Source organism: Callithrix jacchus, chromosome 6 (assembly GCF_049354715.1).
Source record: "Callithrix jacchus isolate 240 chromosome 6, calJac240_pri, whole genome shotgun sequence".
NCBI lineage: Eukaryota > Metazoa > Chordata > Mammalia > Primates > Cebidae > Callithrix > Callithrix jacchus.
Genome location: NC_133507.1, coordinates 105181611 through 105195618, shown reverse-complemented (window position 1 = coordinate 105195618; position 14008 = coordinate 105181611). Strand labels below are relative to the sequence as shown.

The 14008-nt window shown below is 51.0% G+C and overlaps 1 long non-coding RNA gene across 1 annotated transcript; it reads right to left on the bottom strand.

The window, feature by feature from the left end:
- Nucleotides 1-1703: 1703 nt before the first annotated feature.
- Nucleotides 1704-9601, bottom strand: LOC128932394 (uncharacterized). The gene is made up of 2 exons (XR_008482192.2): nucleotides 7905-9601; nucleotides 1704-7317 (listed from the first exon to the last, which is right to left on the bottom strand). It is a non-coding gene; the product is annotated as an uncharacterized LOC128932394 (long non-coding RNA).
- Between the last annotated feature and the right edge of the window lie 4407 nt (nucleotides 9602-14008).

Below are 14008 nucleotides of genomic sequence, written 5' to 3'. Positions count from 1 at the left end.
CACTGTTGAAGTTCTTAGTCCATATAATTCCATATCCTTGGGGGAATTTCAGATATTAGTGCCAGCATAAAATATTTGAAAAAAGTGCAAGAGTAGTGATTCTTATCTTATTATCATATAACTTGCCTGTTTCGTTGATACAGAAGACAGATGGAGAGTAGCCACACATTATTGTAAACTCATTCAAGTGGTAACCTCAATTGCAGTTGCTATTTTAAGATGAGGAATATTTACAAATTTACACAGCCCATGGCATCACAGTTGGTCATTTAAAGAAAATTCCCGTGAACATAAAAGCATCAGGAATTCAGTAGTTTGACTTTACCTGGAAAGGATAGCAGTACGTCTTCACCATCTGCTCTCTGATTCCATTAGGCTCCTGGCTTGGTGGCACAATTCACTGTACTTGTGTCACCATCTCCGATGATGTAATGCTAGTCTCCAGCATTGCAGACATCAAGCTAGGAGGCCAGGGGAAGTAGAAAGAACATGTACTTACATGCCTTTATAAGGCATATGTGTGATGTAAGACAGGTGATAAACTCCATACTAATACGAGGCCACCTCACTGAAGTTTCTGGGATTCTAGTGGTCTGGAACATATTGGGATATTTGCTACTAAGTGAAGAAGTTGTTTCAATTTATCCCCTTGCACAAAGAGAAGGCATGAGGCTTTGAGAACCCTTTAGGCTTTGTAAGGCACACACACTGTTTCATTGTGTTGTGTTCGTCCATCTCATTTATGAGTAAGCCATCAGCTCCTCAGTCTGGGTGGGGCGCACAGCAAGAGAAATCTCTTAAGCTGGCCCAGGCTATAAGCAGCTCTGTCCCGTGTGCCTTATAACCCAGTAGATCCAATGGTGCTAAGTTTCTTAAGTAGGTCAGGGTTTTGAAAGCACTGAGAGAGAATCATAACTGAAGATTGCAGAGCAAAGCAACCCCTAAGATTGCAGAGCAAAGCTCTGATCTGTTCAGCAGGCACCTAGTCTCCTTTTGTCAATTAGCTCCTTGCAGAATACTGGGCCCAAGGAGAGAAACTGCATACCTGACCAGAAGATGACAGACAGCCATGCGCCTTGCACCTCTCCTTATTCGCTGGGTGTTATCGGCTCTGCCAAACAGAAAGACTGAGTACGCAGCATTCCATTGCTACATAAGAGGGACCCAAACAGGACTGGGCCCACGCAGGTCTGTACCCAGCATATTGAGAAGCAGAGTCAGAGGTGGACTGGCAAATATTTAACAGCCAGCTCCCTGGGGGCCCCAGGACTCATTTGTGGTGTTCGTAGATTTTCATGGTGTAAATACTCCCATTGTGGCTGATTTCAAGCTATGGACACAGAACTGGGAAGAGACCTCACCATCAGTTCTCATGAGCCACAGCAAGCTCGCTCCAGCATGTCATGGCCCAGAGTGGCTCCTGTTTTCACACCCCTTCCATTATATACTGGAGTCTCAGAAAATCATCATGAAATGAAGTTGATAATAATAATGGCAAGAAAAGAGGTACAGACAGTGAAATGTTTCTTTCATTGAATTTTATATATGTAATATATAGATCATGATGGTCAAACATTTTCTTAAATAAAAAATAAAATTAATATGCTGTACAAAAGAGAGATCATGTATTAATACGTTTGAATTAAAATTTTTTTGAAAAGGGGAAGAATCTTTTTAAAAAGCATTAGACTGTGACAGTAATCAAGAACATCACAGATTTTTATTTTCAGCTTTAACTTCTGCACGTTTGCCAAAGACTTCATCAAAACTGATTTTTGAATATTAATATTCAGTGAACACTATAGCCAGATTTGGCATTTGGCATTCTTTTGTGTGTGTGTGTGTTTTTTTTTTTTTGAGACAGCATCTTGCTCTGTTGCCAGGCTGGAGTGCGGTGGCATGATCTCAGCTCACAGCCTCCCAAGTAGCTGGGATTACAGGTGCACGCCGCCACGCCCAGCTAATTTTTGTATTTTTAGTAGAGGCAGGGTTTCACCATGTTAGCCAGGATGGTCTCAATCTCCTGACCTCAGGTGATCTGCCTGCTTTGGCTTCCCAAACTGCTGAGATTACAGGCGTGAGCCACTGTGCCCAGCCAGATTTGGCATTCTATCTTTGTTCATAGTTGATTAACGAGCATTTTTATTAATCTCGATATCAAAACAATTTTTACATATGAAACAATATATAAACAAATAGTTTTGTAAATGAAGTCTTATTGGAACATAGGCACACAGTCACTTATGTTTTATCGTGGCTGCTTTTATGCTGCAATGACAGAGCCGACTGTTTGTGGTAGAGACCATATTGTCTGCCTGCCGTATTTATTATCTAGCCCACTAAGAAAAAGTTTGTCAATGCTAGACTATATAATGAAAAAAAAAAAGGTGATTGCATTTAGTGTACAAAATTTGAATTTATTTTTTTATAAAAAATCCTAAATTATGGTAAATAGAATCAAAAACATTTAAAAACGTATGTTTTCAAAAAAGCATCTTCCTTAAAATATTCACAATTCTCTCTGACAATTGAAAGAGAAAATACAACTCTAATGAATGGATATCAAAAGCTTATTTATTTAAGTAAATTAAATTAAATTAAGTAAAATTATTTAAGTAAAGCTGAAGTTTTTAATTAATATTTTGAAAATTTAAGAAAGTCATATTAAGTGATTTTACAAAACAAAGATTATCCACAATTCTGGCATTCTGCGTGCATCTAGTCACTAACAGAAAGCACTGATATTACACTTCATCATATTACTTCTAATGTAGACCTACATGTATACTCATTGAAGAGCAAAACGAACTGTTTAATACTGCAATGTATTTCTCAACTGATTATGCGAAATATCAACTCCACTATTGTGAAAGTATGCTAACTATCAGGTGCCTTCAGAATCATGAATTGGAACAGGAAGAGAAGAAAAATTGATGCTCAATGTTACTAGGAAACAATATTTTGTTACTAAACATAAGTCATTAAAGATCTATTGCATTCATGCTGAGAGGATTTAACAAGTGAAATAGTTTGTATTTTCTCTTAGGGAAGAGCTTCCACCATGCAAATTCTCCTTCCATTTGGAAGCAGTGTCTACCTGACATCTGCATAGGTGTAACTCACAAGTTTTCCAGCATTCAGATGCCTTTTTTGTTGAGGACATTAAGCAAGAGATAAAGAAATGGATTTCCCTGGGGCCTGAGCAATGCCAGTCATGAGAATTGATGTTTAACCTCGTTATCTGCCAGCACTGAGGCCTGGATCCTGTGTGTTTCTGAAAAGTGTGTGCAGCTGGGCGTGGTGGCTCCCAGCACTTTGGGAGGCCTAGGCGGGTGGATCACCTGAGGTTGGGAGTTCCAGACCAGCCTGACCAACATGGAGAAACCCCATCTCTACTAAAAACACAAAATTAGCCAGGTGTGGTGGCACATGCCTGAAATCCCAGCTACGTGGGAGGCTGACGCAGGAGAATCTCTTGAACCCGGGAGGCAAAGCTTTCAGTGAGCTGAGATCATGCCATTGCACTCCAGCCTGGGCGACAAGAGTGAAACTCCATCTCAAAAAATAAATAAATAAAATGAAATAAAGAAGTGTGTGTTGGTGTGTGTGTATGTGTGCGCGTGCGCACGCGTTCGTAATATGCAGGGCCTTCTGAAGCCTGGAGGCTGGGCAGTAGTCCCTCTCGCTGCATCTAAGGGTGGTGTATACATCCCCCACGTGGTGACTGCCCGTGATCACAGTGTTAGGCTGCAGGTAATCACGATGTCACAGGGGCCCTGGCCTCAGGAAATGATTCACTGAAGGAAACACTTGACCCAGGTTGCCCAACACGCTCGCTTTCTCTCTTAGGAACCTGGAAATGTAACACAGAGACTGAAAGCCAAGTCCAGCTCATGCCGGGTTCTGGATGAAAGGCAATCCATTTCCAACTCTGAGATCCTCAGAGCTGTCCTGGACAATCTTGGATTCTGTTCTTTTGGGATTTTTCATTTCCTTCAGGTCTCTCAGTGTCTTTCCAATAAAGTTTTTCTCTTTTGCTCGTTTGGCTGCTCTTACTTGAAATCAGAAGGACTGTAAATAACACATCATGTAAGGAATTATCTGTGTGCCTGAATTGTAAGGTGGGGTTGTGCATAGCCAGCCTGTGAAGAGAGCCTCTGTCTGACATCTGTGGAGGTGGCCACAGTGTCCACACTCTGTAAGAAGTGGAGTCCACACCCACATTCTGTAAGGAGTAGAGTCTATCGGACTCCAGGAGGCCAGGGCTCAAGCCCAGCCTAAAGTGTACTTGCCTGGCTCCACTACTCACCTGTGGTGTGACCTTGGGCAAGTGAACTTCTCTGAGCCTCAGTTTCTCCTCTGTAAAATGGCACCATGCCTCAGAGGGGTTAGGTATCTGGGGACTGCCAACCTATAGAGCATCTTTGTGTGACCAGAAAAAATTGCTCCCCTGGGCAGAGCTTGGGGAGTGGACTACAGGCTGGGCTCGAGCCCTGGTTCCCACCCCCAGCTCAGCTGTGTGCCAGAGCACAGTGCTGGCCCCGCAGTGGTGACACTGCTTCTGCAGGCCATCGGGGAGGTAAAGTGCACAGAGCCCCTGTGAGCAATTGCTGTGCTTCCCTCTTCCTGTCCTTCCCAGACTCTCAGGCTAGCCACAAACAACACGGAAAACCAACGGCAAGCTGTGGATGTTAGGACAGCAGTAGTGAAACGTTGATGGAAAAGAGTGCTGTGTGAAGGTCCCTAGCAGCTGGTCCAGGCTCGCCCCACGCCGAGTCATCATCCGTCTTCCTGATGGTTTCAGTCCTTAGTTCATCATCCAGCCAGCTTCGGGGAACACCTGTGTCCAGGCTGGTTCTGCTGGCTGGAGGGAAACCCAGATGTGAAGCCTAATCCCGGCCCTCCTGAGAAGTGGACTCTGGAGGGGAAGGCAAAACCATTCATCATCACCGTAACAGTCGGTTCCATGTGTGTGCACCCCTCACAGTGCGGGGAGCCTTTCCACTACTCTCCCAGCATGTCCTCACCCCAACCCATGAGCCAGCGGGATGGGGCCACTGGTGCCACTTTATAGCTGAGAAAACAAAGGCGCCTAGGACTGCAGTGAATGTCTGCTTCATAAAATACTCTCTGAAGCTGGGCCTGGAACTTGGTTTGGGTGAGCCCTGGGCTCAGCTCCAAATCAGAAGGGAAGAGGAGACCTTCCTTCCTGCATGGGCCTCCCTCCGTGCACTCATCAGCTCTGAGAGAGGAGAAGCTCCTGCTCTAGTCAGATGGCAAAGCCCCCCAGTGGGCCACCTTTGCTGGTAGGCAAGGTCCTGCACTTGCAAAGCACCTGCTGTGAACAGGCCACCTCCTTTGCTGTCGTCTGTCTCTCTTGGCACAGGAAGAGCGCCCGAGTTTATTCTCAGACTGCGGTTTCTTTCCTCTGCATGCAGAGTGTGTGGTTTTGGGCATGGCTGGCCAGAGAGATGTGGATTTGTGCTTGTGGGGAGATAGGCAGCCTCCCCATTCCGGAGGACCAAAGTGGTGCTTTCTGTGCCTTAGCTTTCCCGGAACTCTGCACGGGGCGATACTGGATGAGAGACCAGTTTTTAGTGAAGAGGTTCTGTCTCAGTTTCCTGCTTGGTATGTCACAGGTGGGGTTCCCTGGGAAGCAGCTGAGATAGAGATTTGCATTGGAGGTGTGTCCCCAAGCCTTTGTACCTCAGCACCACCAATCAGCCATTGATGTGTCCCTTGAGGAAGGGGCGTGCCCTTGGGCAAGGGGGCTGTCTTCCTGCCTGCAGGAAGAAGACAGGGAGCGCTGGAGACATCTGAACAGCTGGGGAACTAAGTCCTCCATTCCTGAAGTGGGCTCCTGAGGCCACCTTGCTATCGGTCTTCTGTGTACACATCTCCTGAGGAGCCCGGAGGAGGTGCAGCAATTCACAGAGCAGGAATCTTGCATGGCTGGGTCCTCTGGCCAAATGCCGCACATGCTATCAGAGCCTCCCACTAACTCTAGACAGCGGGTGAGTGAGCACTTTAGGCCTTGCGCTTTGTGGGGCATGGGGATTTCAAGAAGGCCTGGATGCTGGGATGACTTTGGAAGAGGAGAAGGTTACTGAAGATAAAAAGGGGTTGGCCTGTGAGGTGGGCTGGGATGAGCATAAGGAAGAGATGTGCCGGGTCCTCCATCAGTAGAAAGCCCTGCCTGAGCAGGACAGGCCTGCTGGACGGGCGCCGGGCACCTTTCTCCCCTCCCTCTCCTCCAAGCAGGCCCAGGTTGCCGTTGTAGGGACAGGGATGGGCAGTAGGGTCACAGTCCTGGGGTGGCAGTGGGGAGAGCCAGGAGGGGCCAAATACAGGGGAGGGCCCAGCTATATCTGGGTGAGCTGGCCGGGCTGCAGCAGACCTTGGAGAGGCATGGAGGGGCTGACCATGGTGAGGAGGGCCAGCCTTTCTGAATTAGCACAGCCGGTTTCCTCTAGCACTGCAGGAGGTAGGTCTTTCCACAGCGGAAGAAGATTCAGGATGGTGGGGAATGGCTGATTGCCTTTGGGGTCCCTCCGTGACTCAGAGCGTTTTCCAGCTCGTTGAACTGGGGCCACGCTGTGTGAAGTTTTCTCCTGATGCTCCGGCGGATGCATAATGAATAGGGAATTTAATCCATATGCTGATGACTCCTCTATCCTGAACTCATCCGCATGCACTCCTTGGGAGCCCTTTGATGTCCAGCAGGACGCACAGCCTTTTTATGAGATGTTTTATGCTCTCTCCCTGCACTCCCCACCCACCACTCGCCAGTTATGTTTAAGGAATGGAGGTTGTGTTTCTAGGAGTCTAAATAGACTCAGACCTTGAAAGACTCAAGTTCTAAATATGAAGCTCGTGGGCTTCCCTTGGACTTAAGCCCTGGCAGCCCTTTCTCTTCCAGCCCAGGGCCTGGCAGCACAATTCCAGAGGCCTGGCTTTGCGTGCATGGATGGCAGGTGGTGTGGGCCGGAGCTGGGGGAATCAGGGGCAAAGCTCTGGGCCTTTCTCCTCGCCTCCAGGGCAGGGCTGGCTCTGGGCACAGGCGTAAGGAGTGAGGGTGGTGAAGGAACGACTTGGCCCCTGCCCTCCCCCGCCCGTCTCTCTGCCATGAGCCACATCACCCATGCTGTTCATTCCACTGGGCTATGGCATTTCCTCCCTCCATCTCCAGTAGCATTGCAAATACGTACGATCTGCTCAATCCCGAACGCTTATCACAGGCTCCTTTTTCAGCTGTGAGGTGATCTTCGGCAATGGGACACAGGATGGCAAGTTTCCATGAGAGGACAGGAGTCCCTGCTGAGAAGAGCATTGGAGACTGAAAGCCAGTTCTGAAAGCTAGTTCTATCCCTAGTTGGCCCTGAGATTTTGGGGGTCTGGACTGGGCCTGGGAGTCAGGGTGAGGGTGAGGGTGAGGGTAGGACCAACTCACACTGCAGAAGATACAGCCTCCAAACTAGAGTGAGCCTTCTCAGAAGAGAAGCTAGGTCTCCCAAATGGGGTGTGTGTGCGTGCATGCATGCATGTGCTGGGGTAGGGGGCGTTTTCCTGAGCTTTGAGTATGGACTGGAGTTACTTTTAGTAGCTAATTAGCACTTTGACCTTGGGGAGGATGGCAGCTGTTAAAAGCTGGGGTCCAGGGTGGTGCCAAGAATCTACTTTGAAGAGGGGGCAGGGAAGGTTCCCAGAGAAGAGAGAGTTTTGGTCTGAAGTTTGGAGGAAATGTACTGATCTCTTGGGAACAGGGGTGAAGAACAAGAAGAAGAGGGAAAGGGAACCCAGAGATGTGCAGTAGGTGTTTGGGGGTGCCTTGTGCAGTGGCGAAGGTGTTCTGTCTTTCAGCTAGGAGAACTGTGTGTCCTGGTTGCCACGGAGGCAGGTCGCACCTGGTGCACAGAAGACGGAGACCTGGAGTCGCTTCAGCTCATTTCCCCCTAGTTTGCATCCTCAGCTGGCAAAGCACCCTGCTCTGTGTCTCCGGAACACATCCTGTTTGGCAATGTTGGTAATCCCATGAGCCCATGTATCTCCAGCATTTTTCGTTATCATCACAACCCCACCTGGAGATGGGGACAGGGGAAGAGGGTTTTGTCCTTTTCCTTATATGGTAGAGGAAGCAACAGAGGATTGGAGAGATTATGTGGCCTGCCTAGGGTCACACAGAATGCCAGAGGCTTCTGTTCCAGAACTACGTGTCCCAGAGCTCATTGCTGCTGCATCTTCCCAGACTCCTGCTGGCTCTGTTTCTCTGGGTCGGGGCGGCCCCACCTGGCAGACCTGCATGCGAAGCCCACCTATGAAGATCAGCCTGATAGCTCCTGCCCTTAGGAGACCACAGTCAGGTGAGGGACAGACACGGAACCAGATGCAGGTAATGTGGTGTGATAGGTACAAGAAGGGAGGTGAGTCCATGCAGGGTCCCTGAACCGAGGCTGGGGGAAGAATGTGGGAAGGAAGTCTGGGAAGGCTCCCTGCAGGAGGTGAGGCCTGAGTTAATGGAGAAAGGGGAGCAGGAAGAGAAGGAGAGGGTAGCCAGAGGCAGGTTACAGGTGTTAGGAAAGTGAAGTGCAAGGTGGGGCTTTGTGCGGGGAGTGAACAGTTGTCAACGGGGAAGCTTGGGGGATGGATCAGCTCTTCCCCGGGAAAGAGGGGCCTCCTGAGCCCTGCTGAAGTGTCTGCACTTTGTCTTACAGGCATTAGAGACAGGCCAGTGTGCATTCAGAATGATCTTTCCTCCTGGGAAAACGCAGGCTAGGAAGGGGAAGGGCTGAGGCAAGACACCAGTGAGGGGGCTGCTGAAGGGATCCTGGAGAGGAGAGCAGGCAGGGGAACGAGAAAAGGGACAAGTTCACGAGCTATGCCCAGGTGTAATTGGCAGAATGTGAAGGCTATTGGCGGGGGAAACAGGGTTCCAGGATGAGCTCAGATGGGGATCCAGGTGAAGTGGGCTGGGAGCCCAGCATGGCTGTTTTTGTGCACTTAGGTCTGGAGCGTGGAAGAGGGCCCTCTGGAGCCGCTTTTCTGGTGTGATCCAGAAGAACTGAAGAGCTCAGAGAGGGCGATGTCCTCAGAGGACAGAGCTCAGGATGGGGTTGGGGTGAGCTTTGGATGAGCTTTCAAGCTTTAAAGAGGCAGGGCTTGAGGCAGGGCATGGTGGCTCATGCCTGCAATCCCAGCACTTTGGGAGGCCGAGGCAGGCGGAACACCTGAGGTCAGGAGTTCAAGAACAGCCTCACCAACATGGAGAAATCCCGTCTCTACAAAAAATACAAGATTAGCCAGACATGATGGCACATGGCTGTAATCCCAGCTACTCTGGAGGCTGAGGCAGGAGAATCGTTTGAACCTGGGAAGTGGAGGTTGCGGTGAGCCAAGATCACACCATTGCACTCCAGCCTGGGCAACAAGAGACTGCATCTAAAAAAATAAAAGAGGGGGAGCTTGAAACTGAGGGAAGATCAAAGCCCTTGAGAGACCCCCCCTATTGCCCCTGCTCCTCTTCCAGACCAGTTGTGAACATGGCACAGCTGAGTGAACATTTGCAGAAAGGAAGGGAGAGGAAGGGGGAGGAGAGGAGGGAGGCTTTAGCAGTTATTTCCAATCTGGGCATGAGCTATAAGGTGCCCCAGCAGGTGTACCTCCTCTCGGCAGGCCCATGGGAAGACCTTGGTGTCTGAGAGCCACACCTTCCACTCGCTGAGCACCTTGGGGCTGCCTCCTGCCCCTTGGAGGGAGGGATCTAGGATGGGGAGACTCCCAGTTGCAGGTGCTGTAACAGCAAATTGAAACTTCAATTTCTAGTTTCGAGGTGAAAGTCGAAGGAGGTTCTGTCCATTTGGAACGAGCCTTTCCCAGAGTCAAAGGTTTAGAGGGGAGTGGGGCCAGGACAGTTTCGGAGCAGCTTCCCAGGCACATGGACCTGGGGGCTGGGAAGGGAAGCAAGAGGCTTCTGAGCAAGGGAGCCAAGGGCCGCCATCCTCACCCACCCAGACGGGGCCAGCACATGCCTATGGCAGAACTGAGGCTGGCTCAGCCCTGTCAGGAACTGGGGCATCCCCAGGCAACTAGGTACCAAGGATGCCTGGAAATGGGCTTGCCTTCTGTGGTCAAGGGAAGCACACATCCTTCAGGAGGGCTCAGCAGATGCAACAGCTGCTACGGGGCCAGGCGGGGAGGCTCACGGCTCTGGGTGTCCCAGAAAGTTAGGCAGTGTGCCCTTTCTATTCATGGGGCCAGCTGGGTGGAGTCCTGCCTCACTTTTGATGAAAACGCTTGGGCAGCTCTGCCAGGCACCAGTGACCCTCTGTCCCCACCAATCCTCTACAATTATATTGCTAAAGACCAGTCCCAATCTTGCACCATACCAAACACGTCATTGGGAACTAAGTTCAATCACCATGTCACAACCGACACCGTGTCTGCCAACTTTTCGGATGAAGCTTCTGCCAATGACAGGACAGCTGGATGCCTCCAGAAAGGGTCTCATGACATCTGGGCATTGGTGTTGGAGGGCCTGGGTCTCTGAAAGCCCCCTCCCATTTGGAGGCCTGCTCACCCTCAAAGGAGCACCCCAAATGGTCCAGTGGAACAGCCTAGGTCTCAGAGGATTCTAAGCTCAGAGCTATCACTCTTCCAAAGCAGGACCTCAGGCAAGTCACTCAGCTCTCTCATCTGCCAAATGAGTAAAAATCCCCGGGTCCACTGTCTTCCAGGCCTGTGAAGAGAATCAAATGAGCTCATAGATGAGAAAAATAATTTGAAAGTTAAAAAGAACTTTCCACAACTACTCCGCCTGAGCTGACCTTGAAATATCTGAAGGCTACAAAGTTCATTCCCCGTCTGGAGCCGGTTATGTGGCCTTCCTGGGCTCCTCTTAAAAAGCAAATGACGGCTAGGTGCGGTGGCTCATGCCTGTAACCCCAGCACTTTGGGAGGCCGAGGCTGGCGGAATCATGAGGTCAGGAGATCAAGACCATCCTGGCTAACACCGTAAAACCCCATCTCTCCTAAAAATACAAATAATTAGCTGGGGGTGGTGGCATGGGTTTGTAGTCTCAGCTACTCGGGAGGTTGAGGCAGGAAAATCACTTGAACCCAGGAGGTGGAGGTTGCAGTGAGCTGAGATTATGCCATTGCACTCCAGCCTGGGCAACAGAGTGAGACTCTGTTTCCAAAAAAAAAGCAAATGACACTGCAGCCAGAGATGAGAAGGAACAGCCCCGTTTCAGCCCAGGTAAGCAGCCTGCGTGTTCCTCCTCACACCACCTCCCACCGAGGGTCATTCGACTTTCCATCAGCAGCAGCTAATGACATGAGGAGACACGACCCTGGCAGGGCCCATTCCTGCCTCTTCCCTTGTGGCCTCGCTCGTAGTTGAGGGGAGGGCCTCATGAGTCTCAGGGAAGACGCTGGGCTGTAAAACAATGAGACGATTCCTTGGCAGGAAGTGGATGCTGTCCCCGAGGATGCAGACTTTTCCCTCATTGACCATCCCATGAAGATCCTGTCTTTACTGGGAGCATGGGAGGAGAGAGACACCTGTTGAGCTGGGCTTTTCCAGAGAGGCATCTGAGCTGAGGCCAGCCCTGTCAGGCTGTATTTATTATTTCCTGCAGGGCCTCATTTGACAGATGTCTGCAGAACCCAGACTGAGGAGCAGGCATCACTCCGTGCTGGACCGTATTAGCCCAGAAGGGCCCAGGGGCCCAGCCTGTCTGACTCCAGATTCACATAGCTTCCTTGGCCATCATCTTTGCAGGCTGGCCCCAGCCAGGGTCCCCTCTCCCAGCATCAGTGGTTCCCAGGTGTGTGCTGTTGGGTCACCCTAAGGGCCCAGACAAGGGCTGGCCTTCCAGCCTTGCTTGCATTCAGTGTGTGTGGGTCTTACAGGCCCTGGGACACTGTGGTTCCGAAGGCCCCAGCCTGTGCTGTCCTGGAGGCGGGTCACCTCTTCAGCATCCCCCACTCAGTCTTCCTCCCTGGTAAGACTCAGTTTTGCTGTTGTCCACACTCACTCCATGACTCAAGGGTAAATCCTAATTATTCTAAGACAAACATGGCTCTTCGTCAATGATTGATCTAGAGGTGGGCCTGTGATACAATTCTGGCCCATAAGATGTGAGGGGAAGCATGCTTTGGGAAGGGTTTCTCACTGATAAAAAAGACACAGAGGGAGAGGTGCTCTTCTATGGTGTCATTTGTGTGTGATGTTTGGAACACTGGCAGCCATCTCGAGACCATGAGGAGTGTGAGTCTGAGGACAAAGCGAACACACTGAGTGGGGAGCAGAGTTGAATCGTGGAAGGAGCATGGCCCACCATAATGTCACTGAATTGCTAAATTAGTCAACCCCGGTGCTCCCTTCCTCAGGAGGTCTTGTCATGTGACATTTTCCTTGGTGCTGTTGGGGTTGAGTTTTCTGCTCCGTGCCGTGGAAGCATCCACACTGATTCAATCCCTCTCCCCACCTGCTCGCAGTCCCTTTCCTCCTCTTTAGGAGCCACAGAGATCAGTCAGGTAGCCTCATAGTTTATTAAAAACAGCAACAATCTAAGCTAAATTCACCAAAGTACTGTGGTTACATTTCATGGAATTGCCCCAAAGCTGTGTGGTTTGGTGATTTGGATGCTGGTAGCCTGGAGCCCCCTGCAGCCCCCAAGGCCTTCTCCAGAGGGAAAGAGGGCCTCAGGATCCTCCCACTCCCCGGCCACCCCACTGTTTTCCATCCCCAGCCAGGAGTGAGAGCTGGGGGAGCCTCACACTCATCCCCACCTGGGTCCTCCCTCTGTAGTGGGCCCCACTGTGAGCCTCCCTGCTCCAAGGGCTTCTGCCTTCCGAGGGGCCTCGCACCTGTTGCTCATCGCCCCCACTCCCCCTCCCTGCAGACCAGGGCTTTTCTGTCTCTGCCACAGCAAGCAAGTGGGCCTGCCTCCCCACCATTCAGCCAGAGGTTGGATTCACCCAGGATCTCCTCCAACCAGGGAGCAAGCAAGGCTTCTGGGAGCAGCAGGGGTCATGGTCTCAGGAAGCCTCAGGGAGGGCAGCGTGCAGGGCCAGCCTCCTGCGGCTCTAGCTCCCAGCAGCTCCCTCAGGGGCTGGAGTGCTAGAGGGCAGCTTAGAAGCAAGGAAGAAAGCTGTGGTCAGGGCTGAGGTTCTGGTGGACAAGCCAGCAACAGGGGTGACCCCTGCACTGGGAGCTCCTTGGGGCTGGGAACCGCGTCCTTCTTTCCATGCTGGCCCATGTCTGGCATGGTCAGTGAGTGCTTAGGATGTGTGTCCCATGGGTATAGTCACTCATTCATCCAACATGCCGGACATAAAACTGCAGTTGTGATCTCTTGTGTCCAGAGCCGGGGCCCTTCCCGACCCCAGCCTGCCTCCCTCTCCCACCTGCCTCTGTCCCTGGAGGCCCTGCCACCCACCTCACTCCTAAGTGTGCCCTTCTACATGGCCCCTCCTGATGGGGGAAAGATGACAGACCCCAGGCCTGGGACAGCACCTGTTCCCTCCAGGGGAGGCGTGACTGAGGGAACTGGGCCTGGGACCTCCCCTGCTCCCCCATCATTCCTTGGCACCTGTCGGCTATCTTTGCTTGCTGGTGCCCCTGGCGTCCTGAGGCCCCCTGGGCTCCCTGACCCAGGCACCTGGCCTGGGTCTCTTTACTCACAAGGCTCCCTGGCCCAGGTTCCCCAAGAATGGGCTGACCTATTTGCTTCTGCTGCGGGCTCCACAAGGTCTGAAAAGGTGAGTCTGGGAGGCTTCGATGGACACTTCCTAAGAAAACAGTCAATAAAGAAATGAAAGTTGCCGGGTGGCTCACGCCTGTAATCCCAGCACTTTGGGAGGCCGAGGCCAGTGAATCACCAGGTCCAGGAGATCGAGACCAGTCTGACCAACATGGTGAAACCCTGTCTCTACTAAAAATACAAAAATTAGCCTGGTGTGGTGGCACATGCCTGTAATCCCAGCTACTCAGGAGGTTTAGGCAGAA